We start from the raw sequence: 16,084 nt of genomic DNA, 5'->3' as shown, positions 1-16,084 counted from the left end.
CGTGGTTACACTTCTGTGCTGGAGGTGGCTTATGGTAGAGCAATTAGCATTCAATTATTTGGCAATGCTCTGGTGGACATTCCTACAGTTAGAATGCCAATTGCACGCTCTAGCATTGTGTGACAACTGCACATTTATGAATAAAAAATGAATGAATGGCCTTGCTATTGTCCCCAGCACAAGGTGCATCTGTGTAATGATCTGTGTAAGCTGTTTTGTCAGCTTCTTGGTATGGCACAATTGTTAGGTGGATGGATTAGCTTGGCGAAAGATAAATGCTCACTGACAGGGATATAAACAAATGTGTGCATGAAATCAGCTTTTTGTGCGTATGGAACATTTCTGCTAAGTTTTATTTCATGGGACCAACACTTTACGTGTTACATTTATATTTTGTTCAGTATATCTAGTGAATAAGGGAAGTTGCATAGAACAAAATAGAACTATGACTGCTAGGTTTCCAGGACCATTAAACCTAAATGACAGGACAATAACATGAATCATGATCTGTATTTGAAAATAATTCTACCGCGAGAGCCAGTAGTGCAGACGGACGTTGTGCTATCTGACGTAAAACAATTAGTTTCCACCACATTGTTTTCACCTGGCAAGGCTTTTCCAGTGAAGGGGACTACAGGACAGATTTTTAAGCATTTGAGGCAACCAAACAAATTTAAATCTTGCTTGTTCGAGCTACTATTATGTACTTTACCTTATACTAAATGGGAAATCTGTAATTAGTACGTTAATTTCTGAATTTAAGAATTAATGGCTGTATATATAATTCAAAATACTAACCTATTGCACTATGAGTTTAGTTCAACTGCCGTACCCCATCAGAACCCCAGATATAAGCTTGTTTTACTCCATTGTTTTTAAATGTGTAATTGTGAACTAACACTATACTATAGCCGCAAAACATGGCTAAAACTATCATGTTGATGTCATGGATGGATGGTCGTTCCATGCATTCATAACTCCGTCTATGAATGTGAGAGTGGTCACCTTTCTCCAGCCCCATCCATCAGCTGTTTACCAAATATGTGTTGAGTTTCTGCTTTGTTGTTTGAACTATAGTGCATTTCTAATAAAATAGCCTCCTCCCCTTATCGGTCGCCACTAGATACCACAAACACAAAGTCATCAACCCCGCCTATTTCTGCAATTTATCGTTTTAAATTGTGGTTTTAAATATAATATTTACTCTAATCTTAACCACACAGCTAACCTTATGTCAAACCTTAAATTAAAACCAAAAGGCACATTTTATTTTTCAATCATTTGTATGATATAACCCCTTATTTATCGCATGTTGTTAGGTTTCACTTTCTCTTAGTTTAGCGATTGGGACAGATCACTTCAAACCACAACTGCATTACAGTCAACAGAAAATAATCCCACAGTTGCAAGGTAAATCTAGTTTCCTCATTTCCTTTCATTGACAATTCATGTTCAATATGAACATCATAACTATCATTTACAGTTGGGTGGGTGTCATGAAAGGTTTTGTGATCATTTAATATTCTGTCTACAACAGGAATAAAACGGTACACATGGTTAAGTAGAAACTGGTAGTGCAGAATTTAATGGAATGTTTTTTACATTAGTAATTCTATGAATGTAGAATAGAACTGAGTCAGTAAGTCCATTTACAATAACACATTACTTTCACTTTCTAATTCCAAGAAATCATGTGGTCCAGTGGAAGGAGTGAGGTGGTGAAGTACTCTAGAGCTGGATACTGTGAAAGACTAGAGCAAAAAAGTGCATGTTTAGAATGTCAAATAGCCTCATGCTGCTGTACACAGTTTGCACTGTAGAGAAATATATTTTATCTTCATGGTTTGCCCACTGGTTGTAGTTTGCCGATCCTGAATGTATCTATCTAAAAAAACATTTGTCTGTTTATTCACTTCCTTCAGATCCATGATCGAATGCAAAGGTAATTTTCAACAGGGCTCTTTTGAGTCATTTTATATTTTGATTAAGTGGTGCACTATAAAGTAAATGGTTAAACCAACAGTACTCATATCTGTCTGAAGTATGAACCAAATATCCATTGTGCCAGTTAACAAAAACATGAATACTTTTATCAATTACCTTTTTGACTTTTCTCTTTCTTGTCTAAGTAGCACACGAGTTGAAATACTACACAGTTGAGACTGGCAATACTTTGGATTCTCATATTCAGTTTATGAGACAACTCAACAACACCACAAGATGTTTTACGGAAGTCGAGTCGCCAGTGGAGAGTGATGTCATCATGGCTTTCTGTCCCATCGTCTCCCGCGCCGGGATTGATATTGAAGCAGCACTGCAACAGATTCCAAGTACAGTAACTCATCCCAAATATGACTTCCATATGTTGTTTCCTTCTATACTGCTGCTTTTGATACCATCGATCACCACATTCTTTTGGAGAGATTGGAAACCCAAATTGGTCTACACGGACAAGTTCTGGCCTGGTTTAGATCTTATCTGTCGGAAAGATATCAGTTTGTCTCTGTGAATGGTTTGTCCTCTGACAAATCAACTGTATATTTCGGTGTTCCTCAAGGTTCCGTTTTAGGACCACTGTTGTTAACACTATATATTTTACCTCTTGGAGATGTCATTCGAAAACATAATGTTAACTTTCACTGCTATGCGGATGACACACAGCTGTACATTTCAATGAAACATGGTGAAGCCCCAAAATTGCCCTCGCTAGAAGCCTGTGTTTCAGACATAAGGAAGTGGATGGCTGCAAACCTTCTACTTTTAAACTCGGACAAAACAGAGATGCTTGTCCCAAGAAACAAAGAGATCTTCTGTTGAATCTGACAATTAATCTTGATGGTTGTACAGTCGTCTCAAATAAAACTGTGAAGGACCTCGGCGTTACTCTGGGCCCTGATCTCTCTTTTGATGAACATATCAAGACTGTTTCAAGAACAGCTTTTTTCCATCTATGTAACATTGCAAAAATCAGAAACTTTCTGTCCAAAAATGATGCAGAAAAATTAATCCATGCTTTTGTTACTTCTAGGTTAGACTACTGCAATGCTCTACTTTCCGGCTACCCGGATAAAGCACTAAATAAACTTCAGTTAGTGCTAAATACGGCTGCTAGAATCCTGACTAGAACCAAAAAATTTGATCATATTACTCCAGTGCCAGCCTCCCTACACTGGCTTCCTGTTAAGGCAAGGGCTGATTTCAAGGTTTTACTGCTAACCTACAAAGCATTACATGGGCTTGCTCCTACCTATCTTTCTGATTTGGTCCTGCCGTACATACCTACACGTACGCTACGGTCACAAGACGCAGGCCCCCTAATCGTCCCTAGAATTTCTAAGCAAACAGCTGAAGGCAGGGCTTTCTCCTATAGAGCACCATTTTTATGGAATGGTCTGCCTACCCATGTGAGAGACGCAGACTCGGTCTTAACCTTTAAGTCTTTACTGAAGACTCATCTCTTCAGTGGGTCATATGATTGAGTGTAGTCTGGCCCAGGAGTGTGAAGATGAACGGAAAGGCTCTGGAGCAACTAACCACCCTTGCTGTCTCTGCCTGGCCGGTTCCCCTCTCTCCACTGGGCTTCTCTGCCTCTAACCCTATTACAGGGTCTGAGTCACTGGCTTACTGGTGCTCTTTCATGCCGTCCCTAGAAGGGGTGCGTCACTTGAGTGGGTTGAGTCACTGACGTGATCTTCCTGTCTGGGTTGGCTCCCCCCCCTTGGGTTGTGCTGTGGCGGAGATCTTTGTGGGCTATACTCGGCCTTGTCTCAGGATGGTAAGTTGGTGGTTGAAGATATCCCTCTAGTGGTGTGGGGGCTGTGCTTTGGCAAAGTGGGTGGGGTTATATCCTTCCTGTTTGGCCCTGTCCGGGGGTATCATCAGATGGGGCCGCAGTGTCTCCTGACCCCTCCTGTCTCAGCCTCCAGTATTTATGCTGCAGTAGTTTATGTGTCGGGGGGCTAGGGTCAGTTTGTTATATCTGGAGTACTTCTCCTGTCTTATCCGGCGTCCTGTGTGAATTTAAGTATGCTCTCTCTAATTCTCTCTTTCTCTCAGAGGACCTGAGCCCTAGGACCATGCTTCAGGACTACCTGACATGATGACTCCTTGCTGTCCCCAGTCAAATCAAATCAAATCAATTTATATAGCCCTTCGTACATCAGCTGATATCTCAAAGTGCTGTACAGAAACCCAGCCTAAAACCCCAAACAGCAAGCAATGCAGGTGTAGAAGCACAGTGGCTAGGAAAAACTCCCTAGAAAGGCCAAAACCTAGGAAGAAACCTAGAGAGGAACCAGGCTATGAGGGGTGGCCAGTCCTCTTCTGGCTGTGCTGGGTGGAGATTATAACAGAACATGGCCAAGATGTTCAAATGTTCATAAATGACCAGCATTGTCAAACAATGATAACCACAGTAGTTGTCGAGGGTGCAGCAAGTCAGCACCTCAGGAGTAAATGTCAGTTGGCTTTTCATAGCCGATCATTAAAAGTATCTCTACCGCTCCTGCTGTCTCTAGAGAGTTGAAAACAGCAGGTCTGGGACAGGTAGCACGTCCGGTGAACAGGTCAGGGTTCCATAGCCGCAGGCAGAACAGTTGAAACTGGAGCAGCAGCACGGCCAGCAAGGCCAAAAATAGAAGTCAAACTTATGGATGGTGTCTGTCATAATTGAGCTGTTAAACAAGAGTCAGTACTGCTGTGGATCTCACACAAGTCATTTTTCTCTTTCCAGTGCACAGTCTTCAGTCTACAGCTACCTCTGTACACGGCTTTCATATGTGAAGGCGCGCTTCTGTGACAATAATTAGGTTCCAGTAGGTTCAAAGTAGGTTGTAGGTTGTCATTCATGTGGTCATTGTAATTAGAATAACCATCACAGGTCAAATCAGGTCCACTTTTGTACCAACATTGAAGACATGCTAATTATTTTTATGGATTCCATCTTAAATTCATGGCCTACTTAAGAAAATGTCTTTACTTTTGATGGTAAGACAATTTGCAGTTGTAATGTATAGAAATTGGGGCCGATATTAAACATTTTCATAAAAATTAATGAAAAAGAATAAAGAAACAGGATCAGTGGAAGGGCACACATCTTAACATCACTGCTAGTTTACACATGCATTCCACTTCTGACACCAGTGTAGCAAACCGTGGGGTGTAACCTGGGTTGCCTGACCCAAGGAAAACTTGCTAGCCACAAACTCAATACAGATATCTTTCTCTTTTGTAGGAGTTGGTAACAGGCATACAAAGGCCTCACTCTTTGACTGAGTAAACTGAGCTCAAACGTGAGGGAAAAGGCATTTGAACAAAACAGTACATTCTGGTTTGTGTCCCCTGGTCAGGTTGTTGAAGTCAAGGTGGCTGTAAACACCAAATGGAGGCTACAGCATCAAATAGGCCTTAAATGAAATTCCTTATTCAATCAAATCCTTAAATGGCAACTCCACCACTTTTCAACCTAATTTTCATTATTTCCAGCACAATACAAAGCTCAATACCAGTGTTAACATATGTTAAGTTCTACCCGATGACATCAAAGTACATTTTAAAAACACATTTTCAAACACTGAGATTTGCAGTGAAAATACCCTTCCTTGGGCTAGAAACTCACTGCCGGTTTTAAAAATCACTGTTTTTAACTCTACCCTGTGATGTCATTGACAAGCATTTTTTTAGGATCTTATCTTTGTAACCACAGATCATAGAAACATGCTGGTTTGGTGACGATGAATATGTGGAGGAATTGTCCTTTAAATGAAGTTCCTTGTTCAATAAGACTGTTCAGCAGTAACATAATGTTTTGCAGAAATGTTATCCAGCCTGAAATGGAAGTGTACGTTCATACAGATGTCTGATACACAGGATCACCAACAACTGAGTGATAGTCTTGTATGAACTGTTATGTGCATGTAACTCTCAAAATAAAGGAAACACTTGAGTAACCGATGGATATAAAGTATATTGAAAACAGGTGCTTCCACACAGGTGTGGTTCCTGAGTTAATTAAGCAATTAACATCCCATCATGCTTAGGGTCATGCGTAGAAATGCCCAGTTGCCCATTATTTTGGCTTCCATGGCTAGAAGAAGAGATCTCAGTGATTTTGATCAGAGAGGAAGAAGCGAAGAGAAATGGTCCAATCCCATCAAAATCTGTCCATGTGGGAATACGACATTCTGTTTATTAAGCAGACCTCCTGCCTTCTCACCTTTGGGACATCGACTCCCATTGTTAGGGTGGAGACAACATCTCTTCATTATATTCTGCTTTGAAAGAGAAGTCTGAAAGGAGCATAGGGTGTTTAAAAGTTATGTGTGTCTGTCTCAGTCACCAGGCTCAACCCTATTGGACACTTATGTGAGATTCTGGAGCGGCGCCTGAGAAGGGTTTTCCACCACCATCAACAAAATGATGGCATTCCTCCAAAAGAGTTCCAGACTCTTCTACAATCTATGCCAAGGTGTACGAAGCTACGCCCTATTCAGATACTTTATGTTGGTGTTTCCTTTATTTTGGCAGTTAGCCACCTGTACCTGACCTTATATTAAAGGACCCACCAGAGGGGAATGCCACCCTTATTTCAATGTAATTCCTGCTTAAGAGTGGAAATGCTTGTTTAGGTTCCATCTCTGAATAATGACACAGACTACATGTAGACCTACATATTCATGAACTGCGGGTGGGAAGGAACGTCATGGTGATTTCCACGTGGAGTGGACAAACATCAACAAATAGGTAACTGACCGCTGTCAGTGTAGCTACCTTGCTAAGCTAATGTTAAAGTTATGTTGCTGTTTTTTTTAACTACACCGTATTCAAAAGATTAGGCTATTCTGGAACTATAGTTGTCATAAACATTTAGGGAAAGGCATTGCCACAGATGGAAACCAGTAACTTTAACTTCACATTCTATTGTTATCTCCACAGTTTGGGCATCTTCAATGAGAGATGTTTTTCTCCATTGTAAAGAACACAATGCAACCTTTGGTAGGTAGTCATTGAGCAAAGCCAAGTCAGAAATGGTCAATGTGCAGAACCAAGTCATATATATATATGAATTTAGTCGTATGTAGTCATTGTGTCACACCCCGATCAGTTTCAGCTGTCTTGTGCTTGTCTCCACCCCCCACCAGGTGTCTCCTATTTTTCCCCATTATCCCCTGTGTATTTATACCGACGTCTTCTTTTTGTCTGTTGCCAGTTTGTCTTGTTTTGCGAGGTCTTACCAGTGTGTTTCCTGTTTTCTCTAGTGCTTGTTTTCTAGTCTTCCTGGTTCCCAACCTTCCTGCCTGCAGTTCTGTCCCTTTTTGACTCTGCCTTGGACTACGAACCTCTGCCTGCCCCTTTGGATGCCCCTTGGTTATAATAAATATTCTGAGAACCGAACCATCTGCCTCCTGTGTCTGCATCTGGGTCATATCCTGAGTGGTGATACATTGAGCAAAGCCAAGTTATTTATATATATGTGTATATATATATATATATATGTCATTGAGCACAGCCAAGTCTTATAAACTCTGCAAACAATAAATGTCCTCTCACTGTGTTTTATTTAAGGCAAACTTAACGTGTAAATATTTGTATGAACTTAAGATTCAACAACTGAGACAAACTGAACAAGTTCCACAGACATGTGACTAACAGAAATTGAATAATGTGTCCCTGAACAAAGGGGGGGTCAGAATCAAAAGTAACAGTCAGTATCTGGTGTGGCCACCAGCTGCATTAAGTACTGCAGTGTATCTCCTCCTCATGGAGGAGATACAGATTTGCCAGTTCTTGCTGTGAGATGTTACCCCACTCTTCCACCAAGGCACCTGCAAGTTCCCGGACATTTCTGGGGGGAATGGAATTAGCTCTAACCCTCCGATCCAACAGGTCCCAGACGTGCTCATTGGGATTGAGATCCGGGCTCTTCGCTGGCCATGGAAGAACACTGACATTCCTGTCATGCACAGAACGAGCAGTATGGCTGGTGGCATTGTCATGCCTGCAGGAAGGGTACCACATGAGGGAGGAAGATGTCTTCCCTGTAACGCACAGCGTTGAGATTACCTGCAATGACAACAAGCTCAGTCCGATGATGCTGTGACACACCGCCCCAGACCATGACGGACCCTCCACCTCCAAATCGATCCCGCTCCAGAGTACAAGCCTCAGTGAAACGCTCATTCCTCCCACGATAAACACGAATCCGACCAACACCCCTGGTGAAACAAAACCGCGACTCTTCAGTGAAGAGCACTTTTTGCCAGTCCTGTCTGGTCCAGCAACGGTGGGTTTGTGCCCATAGGCGACGTTGTTGACAGTGATGTCTGGTGAGGACCTGCCTTACAACAGACCTACAAGCCCTCAGTCCAGCCTCTCTCAGCCTATTGCGGACAGTCTGAGCACAGATGGAGGGATTGTGCGTTCCTGGTGTAACTCGGGCAGTTGTTGTTGCCATCCTGTACTTGTCCCGCAGGTGTGATGTTTGGATGTACCGATCCTGTGCAGGTGTTGTTACACATGGCCTGCCACAGTGAGGACGATCAGCTGTCCGTCCTGTCTCCCTGTAGCGCTGTCCTAGGCGTTTCACAGTACGGACATTGCAATTTATTGCCCTGGCCACATCTGCAGTCCTCATGCCTCCTTGCAGCATGCCTAAGGAACGCTCACACAGGTGAGCAGGGACCCTGGGCATCTTTCTTTTGGTGTTTTTCAGAGTCAGTAGAAAGGCCTCTTTAGTGTCCTAAGTTTTCATAACTGTGGCCTTAATTGCCTACCGTTTGTAAGCTGTTAGTCTTAACGATCGTTCCACAGGTGCATGTTCATTTATTGTTTATGATTCATTGAACAAGCATGGGAAACAGTGTTTAAACCATTTACAATGACGATCTGTGAAGTTCTTTGGATTTTTACAAATTATCTTTGAAAGACAGGGTCCTGAAAAAGGGATGTTTCTTTTTTTGCTGAGTTTAGGTATACAGTGTCCCATTATCAGCAACCATCACTCCTGTGTTCCAATGGCACGTTGTGTTAGCTAATCCAAGTTTATCATTTTAAAAGGCTAATTGATCATTAGAAAACCCTTTTTCAATTATGTTTGTACAGCTGAAAACTGTTGTTCTGATTAAAGAAGCAATAAAACTGGCCTTCTTTAGACTAGTTGAGTATCTGGAGCAACAGCATTTGTGGGTTCGATTACAGGCTCAAAATGGCCAGAAACAAAGAACTTTCTTCTGAAACTCGTCAGACTATTCTTGTTCTGAGAAATGAAGGCTCTTCCAAGCAAGAAATTACCAAGAAACTGAAGATCTCGTACAACGCTGTGTACTACTCCCTTCACAGAACAGTGCAAACTGGCCCTAACCAGAATAGAAAGAGGAGTGGGAGGCCCTGGTGCACAACTGAGCAAGAGGACAAGTACATTAAAGTGGCTAGTTTGAGAAACAGACGCCTCACAAGTCCTCAAATGGCAGCTTCATTAAATGCTACCCGCAAAACACCAATCTCATTGTCAATAGTAAAGGGGCGACACCGGGATGCTTGGAAGGCAAAACGCAGGGACTTCCGGTGACGCGGATTAGCGGCACATGGAAGAACGTGTCCTTTAGGTCTATGCTTATACAAAAGTCTTTGGTGTGGACACATTCCAGCAGACGTTTTGTCGTAAGCATTCGAAAGGGCCGTTTGGCTACGCTCTCGTTGAGACTGCGTAGATCCAATATTGGCCTCATTCCCCCCATCTTTTTTGGTACTAGGAAGTAGGGCGAATATAGGTTGTGGAGCGGCTGCTCTCTCTGGTGCTGCAGGAGAGGTGGAAGGTGCCGGAGGTGCGGGGCCCATAAGGCCCACCGAGGTGCTGCGGTTCGACGGGCTATCCGTCTGGCTGTAGACCCAGGTCTACTAGAGAGTGAAGCTGGGTGCCTCTCTGGGAAGTGATCTAGACCCTCCTGCCAATGGCAGTTGTCTAGATAGCTGCTTCCTCTGTCTTCCCAAAACGCTCTGTCGTGGGGGCGTTCTGCAGGGCGGCTTTGTCAAAGACAGCTAGAGGTGTCACTCCGCGACCACCGAAGTGGCCATGGACCTTCCCACACACACAGCCGGCGCCTGCGGTAGATGAAGTATGGCGCCGGAAATTCTTGACGCCTCTTATATCTCCTCTCCTGACAGCTCAGTGTTACCCATGGTATGAAGGGACAGAGAGGCTGCCAGAAGGGCAATATTATTAGCTGCTGCTACAGCCTGGACCTCTAGTGCAAAGGACTTCTCTACCAGCTGAGCTGTGAGCCGGTCCTTTGTTGTAGGTAGAGTTGGTTTTCTGGGTGACGGCCAGGAGCTCGTACTAGGGCGAGGTACGCAGCCATGGTGTCCTCGAGCCTGGGGATCCCCTGGGGTTGTCTGCCGTCCACTCTGGTGAATGGGGTGTAAAGCTTTTTGCCGGCTCCCAGTGGCACCACCGCCCTTTTTGGTCTAGAGTAGGGGCAGCCCTCCATCATATCTACTTCCGGGTTGGAGAGAATGGAGGGCAGCGTGATCTCCAGCCAGCTCGCTCAATGAGCCCTGGAAAATCAGAGCGCAGAGAGGCTGTTGCGTAGGAGGGGGCTGCTGAAATTTCAGAGCCCGTCTCTTCCTCGCCCAAGGATGAGAAAAACCTTGCACTCTCCATTGGGAGGGGGGGTTCGAGAGAAAAATCCAAACACTTCCCAATATCTTCGTCTTCTCTAGAGGCAACATGCTAGGGCATTCCGGGGGATCTGTGAGGCCGCCCCTAGCATGCTGTTGTAACGAATGTGAAACGGCTAGCTTAATTAGCGGTGCGCGCTAAACAGCGCTTCAATCGGTGACGTCACTTGCTCTGAGACCTTGAAGTAGTAGTTCCCCTTGCTCTGCAAGGGCCGCGGTTTTTGTGGAGCGATGGGTAACGATGCTTCGTGGGTGACGGTTGTTAATGTGTGCAGAGGGTCCCTGGTTCGCGCCCGGGTATGGGCGAGGGGACGGTCTAAAGTTATACTGTTACACTGTGATCCTAGGCACACAAAACATAAGTTGTGTGAGTCTACAGTCGCCATAGTGGAGCAGCGACACTGAGCTCATAAAAGAGCTTTTGGGTTGGGTGGAAATAGTATGCTCATTTAGAAGGACTACGTCGAGACTTGGAGATCGACAGCAGGTTCGTCCTGAGACTTATCTTCTCCATTCTCTTCTCGGCTTCTTCAGTCCAGTCGCTGAAGATAATGGGAGGCTGATTGAGGGGAAGCATCCCCTTATATAGGGACACCTGTACTCCCATTGGCTGCAGTTGGGTGCATAATTTTCTCTCAGGCTATTCGCTGCCTAGGCAGCAGGGGAAACCACCTCAGAGCAGAGCTCCCCTATGGGGTGGGGCTGCACGTTATAGAACATTAATTATGATCTCTGTTTGAAAATATGCTGCGTTCAAAACAACTGGCAATTCGAAAAAATAAACCATGATGTCAGTGATCCTCAGGTCAGAAGGTCGGAGCTTTAGAAATGGGCCCGAGTTCCCGAATTGGAAGAATTAAATGACCATTCAAACAATTTTCCCCCCCCATTTATTTTCTGATTAACCGTTGTTTAGAATGCACTGAAGTCTGAGACTTCCGAGTTCCAAGCTCTGAGTTGTTTTAAACGTGGCATTAATTCTACATTTCAACCTAATGATATTCTACCACGGGTGCCAGGAGTGGAGACGGCCAGTGTCACTATCAAATCAAATGTTCTATCAAATAATTTTTGGGGGTCACATGTGCGGAACACAACAGGTGTAGTAGACCTTACCGTGAAATGCTTACTTATGAGCCCTTGACCAACAATGCAGTTCAATAAATAGTTAAAATATTATTTACCAAATAAAAAATAAAAACAAATTCAATAAAAAGTAATACAATAAAATATCAATAACGAGGCTTTATACAGGGACTACCGGTACTGAGTCAATGCGCAGGGATGCACAAGTCAATAGACTAAAGATGAGCTTCCACCATGTTGTTTTCACCTGTCAAGTCTTTCCAGTCAGTGCAGGTGAAGGGGACGAGAGGACAGATTTTGAAGAAATTGAGGCGAGCAAACAAATTGAAATCGTGCTTGGTCTAACTACTGTTATTTACCTTATATTAAAGTGGCAATCTGCTATTGGTACATACATTTTTGGACTTTTGAATTAATGATATATACATCCATTGATTCTTAAAGACTATAAATTCTAATTGCACTATGAGATTACTTCAACTGACCCCATCAGAACCCAAAATATAAGCTTGTTTTATTACATTGTTTTTAAATGTGTAATTGTAAACAAAGACTGCATAGCCTCCAACCATGTCTAAAACTATCATTTCTATATCATGGATGGTGGTGCATCCATAGCTCTGTCTATAAATGTGAGTGTGGTTACATTTTTCCAGCCCCATTCCTCAGCTGTTTACCAAATCAGTTGTGCTCACTTTGTTGTTTGAACTGTAGATTGCCTAGATGGTTGCATTCACACAGGCAGCCCAATTCTTATATTTTTTTCACCAATTGGTCTTCTGACCAATCAGATCATCTCTGAAAAAGATATGATGTGATTGGTCAAAAGACCAATTAGCGGAAGAAAAATCAGAAAGCAGCTGCCTGTGTAAACTCAGCATTTGTGACTTTCTGAAAAAATTGCCCCCTCCTCTTATTATCTCATGCTGTTTAGTTTCACTTTCTCTTAGCTATTAGAACAAATCACTTTAAGCCACAACTGCAGTATAGTCAACAGAAAAGAGTCCCATAGCTGCAGGGTAAGTCTATTTTCCTCATTTCATTTGACAATTCATTTTCAATATGAACACCATAGCTATCATTTACAGTTGGGTGGGTGTCGTGAAAGGTTTTGTGATAGATATTAAATTACATCTACAGCAGGAATAAAACAGTACACTTGGTTATGTGGAAACTGGTAGTGCAGAATTGAATGCAATGTTTTTTAGGTGAGTAATTCTATGAATGTAGAATAGAACAGAGGCAGTAAGTACATTTACAATAACACATTACTTTCACTGTCTAATTCCAAGAAATCATGTGGTCCAGTGGAAGGACTGAGGTGGTGAAGTACTCTAGAGCCGGATACTGTGAAAGATAAGAGAGTGAAAGTGAAAGTTTAGAATGTGAAATAGCTTCACGCTAATGTATGCAGTTCGCACCACGGAGAAAGATCAAATCAAATTTTATTGGTTGCATACATATATTTAGCAGATGTTATTGCAGGTGTAGCGAAATGCTTGTGTTATCTAATCTAGTAATATCTAACAATTCACTACAATCAAAAAGTAAAATAATGGAATTAAGAAATATATAAGACAGATGGTTTGCACACTGGTTGTTGTACATGTTTTCCTATCCTGAATGTATCTATCTAGACTAATAAACCTCTTTGTCTGTTCTTTCACTTTCTATAGATCCATGTTGGAACACAAAGGTAATTTTCAACAGGGCTCTTATGTATAATGTAATATTTTGATGAAGGGGTGCACTATAAAGTAAATGGTTAAACCTACAATGCTCTTATAGCTGGCTGAACTATGAACCAACTGTCCATTGTGCCAATTAACAAAAACATTAACATTTATCAATGACCTTTCTGACCTTAAATCAGTGGCACACAAGATGAAGTGCTACACAGTTGAGACTGGCAATACTTTGGAAACTCATATTCAGTTTATGAGACGACTCAACAACACCACAAGATGTTTTACGGAAGTCAAGTCTCCAGTGGAGAGTGATGTCATCATGGCTTTCTCTCCCATCGTCTCCCGCGCCGGAACTGATATTGAAGCAGCACTGCAACAGATTCCAAGTACAGTAACTCATCCCAAATATGACTTCCTAAACAATGTTATTTCCTTCTATACTAGATATTCTCTTTCCACACCAGTTTTCCTCAAATGTACCAACGGCATGAATGACATGACTAAATTGTTTATTTGAGAGGCTTAAGGGTTTAATTTTGACATTGTTTATTTGAGTATTCCCACATTCTCTTTCTTGACAGTGGGTAAAGATGTCATTCTGGTAGTGCTGCATCACACCTTCAACCCAGACTACACTGTACCTTACAGCAGCGGACTAGTGACCAGAAGTGATGTAATACTCACAGTGGACTGTCTGTTCCATGAGAGACCTACTGGACTGTCCTCACAATGATGCAGCAGTCAGAAATATTAGGCAGAAGTTTGACACAGTGGACTGTCTGTTCCATGAGAGCACAATGTCCTCACAATGATGCAGCAGTCAATCAAAAAGTGGACTGTCTGTTCCAAGAGCAGAAGCTGTCCTACAATGTGCCACAATCAAAAAGATGTTTACAATGTATGATGTCAATCATCATTTTGAATACAGTATCTCTGTATTTGATGTACTCATTCTTCCTCTCCTTTATTTTACAGACCAGAAGTTGTGGCTTTCTAGCTTGGATTCTAAACGGTGTCATGGTATGTCAAATTATTGCAAATTATAAAAGTAACTATAGATCATCAACTGCTATAATGAACAAAAATATAAACACAACATGCAACAATTTCAAAGATTTGACTGAGTCACAGATCATATCAGGAAATCAGTCAATTTGTAATAAATGAATTAATGGAGCTGTTAAACAACAGTCAGAACTGTTTTGGATCTGACACAAGCCATTATTCTCTTTCCAGTGGGCAGTGTCTTCAGGCTACAACTACGTTTTCATTCACAGTAGGTTCTATTGTGTGGTCATTCATGTGGTCAATGTGATACAGTAATCATCACAGGTCAAATCAGCACCAACATCTTGTGTTTTATGTTTCCTAATCTTTTCAAGATCCACGTCCCTCTACAAGGCCTCGTTCTGGCAGTCTATCTGTGATTCGGAGCAATATAATGGTTTGTCAAATCATTGCAAATGATATAACTACAGATGTAGGATCTTCATTTGATCACTCTTTTGTTGCTGAAATGCAAACTAGTAGTGTATTTGCATTTTAAAAAGGCTTCTAAAGTTTGTAATTTCCACTATGAAGTTTCAGTCTTGATTTGCCCTAACAAAGAATATCAACCCCTATAAAAATGTCCATGAACTATAATCCACATAACAATTCACATTTCCTGTTGCTGCAGAATTATTTTCCTGATGTAGTAAACTGGCTCAAATTAAGATTATACATCTGTATACACTTAGTATACCAAACATGAGGAACACCTTTCTATCATGGAGTTGGTACAGTATATAGTGCTATTTAAAATATTTGCCAAATGATGAAATGATACATCATCAATCATGTGCCTCTTCAGGGAGACACTTAAAAAAGGAAAATAGAAGTGAAAGTGTCATAATGGAGCTGTCAAACAAGAGTCAGTACTGCTGTGGATCTCACACAAGTCATTTTTCTCTTTCCAGTACACAGTGTCTTCAGTCTACAGCTACCTCTGTACATGGCTTTCATATGTGAAGCGGCGCTTCTGTGACAATAATTAGGTTCCAGTAGGTTCAAAGTAGGTTGTAGGTTGTCATTCATGTGGTCATTGTAATTAGAATAACCATCACAGGTCAAATCAGGACCACTAACATGTTGTGATTCATGTTTTCTAATCTTTTCAAGATCCACATCCCTCTTCAAGACCTCGTTCCAGAAGTGATGAAAGCAGTTCCACTTTTGTACCAACAATGAAGACATGCTAATTGTTTTTATGGATTCCATCTTTAATTTTATGGCCTACTTAAGAAAATGTCTTTACTTTTGATGTTAAGAGCACTTGCAGGTGTAATGTATAGAAATTGGGGCCGATATTAAACATTTTAATAAAAATGAATGGAAAATAATAAAGAAGAAACAGGATCTGTGGAAGGGGATGCATCTCAACATCACTGCTAGTTTGCACATACATCATACTTCTGACACCAGTGTAGCAAACAGTGGGGGGTAACCTGGGTTGCTTGACGCAAGAAAAACTTGCTAACCACAAACTCAATACGGATAGCTTTCTCTTTTCGAGGAGTTTGGAACAGGCATACAAAGGCTTGACTTTTTCCAATAGTTCGATGACTAAGCTGAGCTAAGCTAAACATTTTTCTTTT

General features: G+C 41.9%; 1 long non-coding RNA gene across 1 annotated transcript; it reads left to right on the top strand.

Annotated features, from left to right (window-relative positions):
• The first annotated feature begins 14,423 nt into the window (after window positions 1-14,423).
• LOC139396823 (uncharacterized) lies at window positions 14,424-15,789 on the top strand. The gene is made up of 5 exons (XR_011630874.1): window positions 14,424-14,468; window positions 14,685-14,724; window positions 14,831-14,892; window positions 15,407-15,501; window positions 15,609-15,789. It is a non-coding gene; the product is annotated as an uncharacterized lncRNA (long non-coding RNA).
• The last annotated feature ends 295 nt before the right edge of the window (window positions 15,790-16,084 follow it).

This window comes from Oncorhynchus clarkii, unplaced genomic scaffold (genome assembly GCF_045791955.1).
Source record: "Oncorhynchus clarkii lewisi isolate Uvic-CL-2024 unplaced genomic scaffold, UVic_Ocla_1.0 unplaced_contig_11379_pilon_pilon, whole genome shotgun sequence".
NCBI classification, from domain to species: Eukaryota; Metazoa; Chordata; class Actinopteri; order Salmoniformes; family Salmonidae; genus Oncorhynchus; species Oncorhynchus clarkii.
The sequence above is the reverse complement of the archived record's forward strand: the minus strand, read 5'-3'. Positions and strand labels throughout refer to the sequence as shown.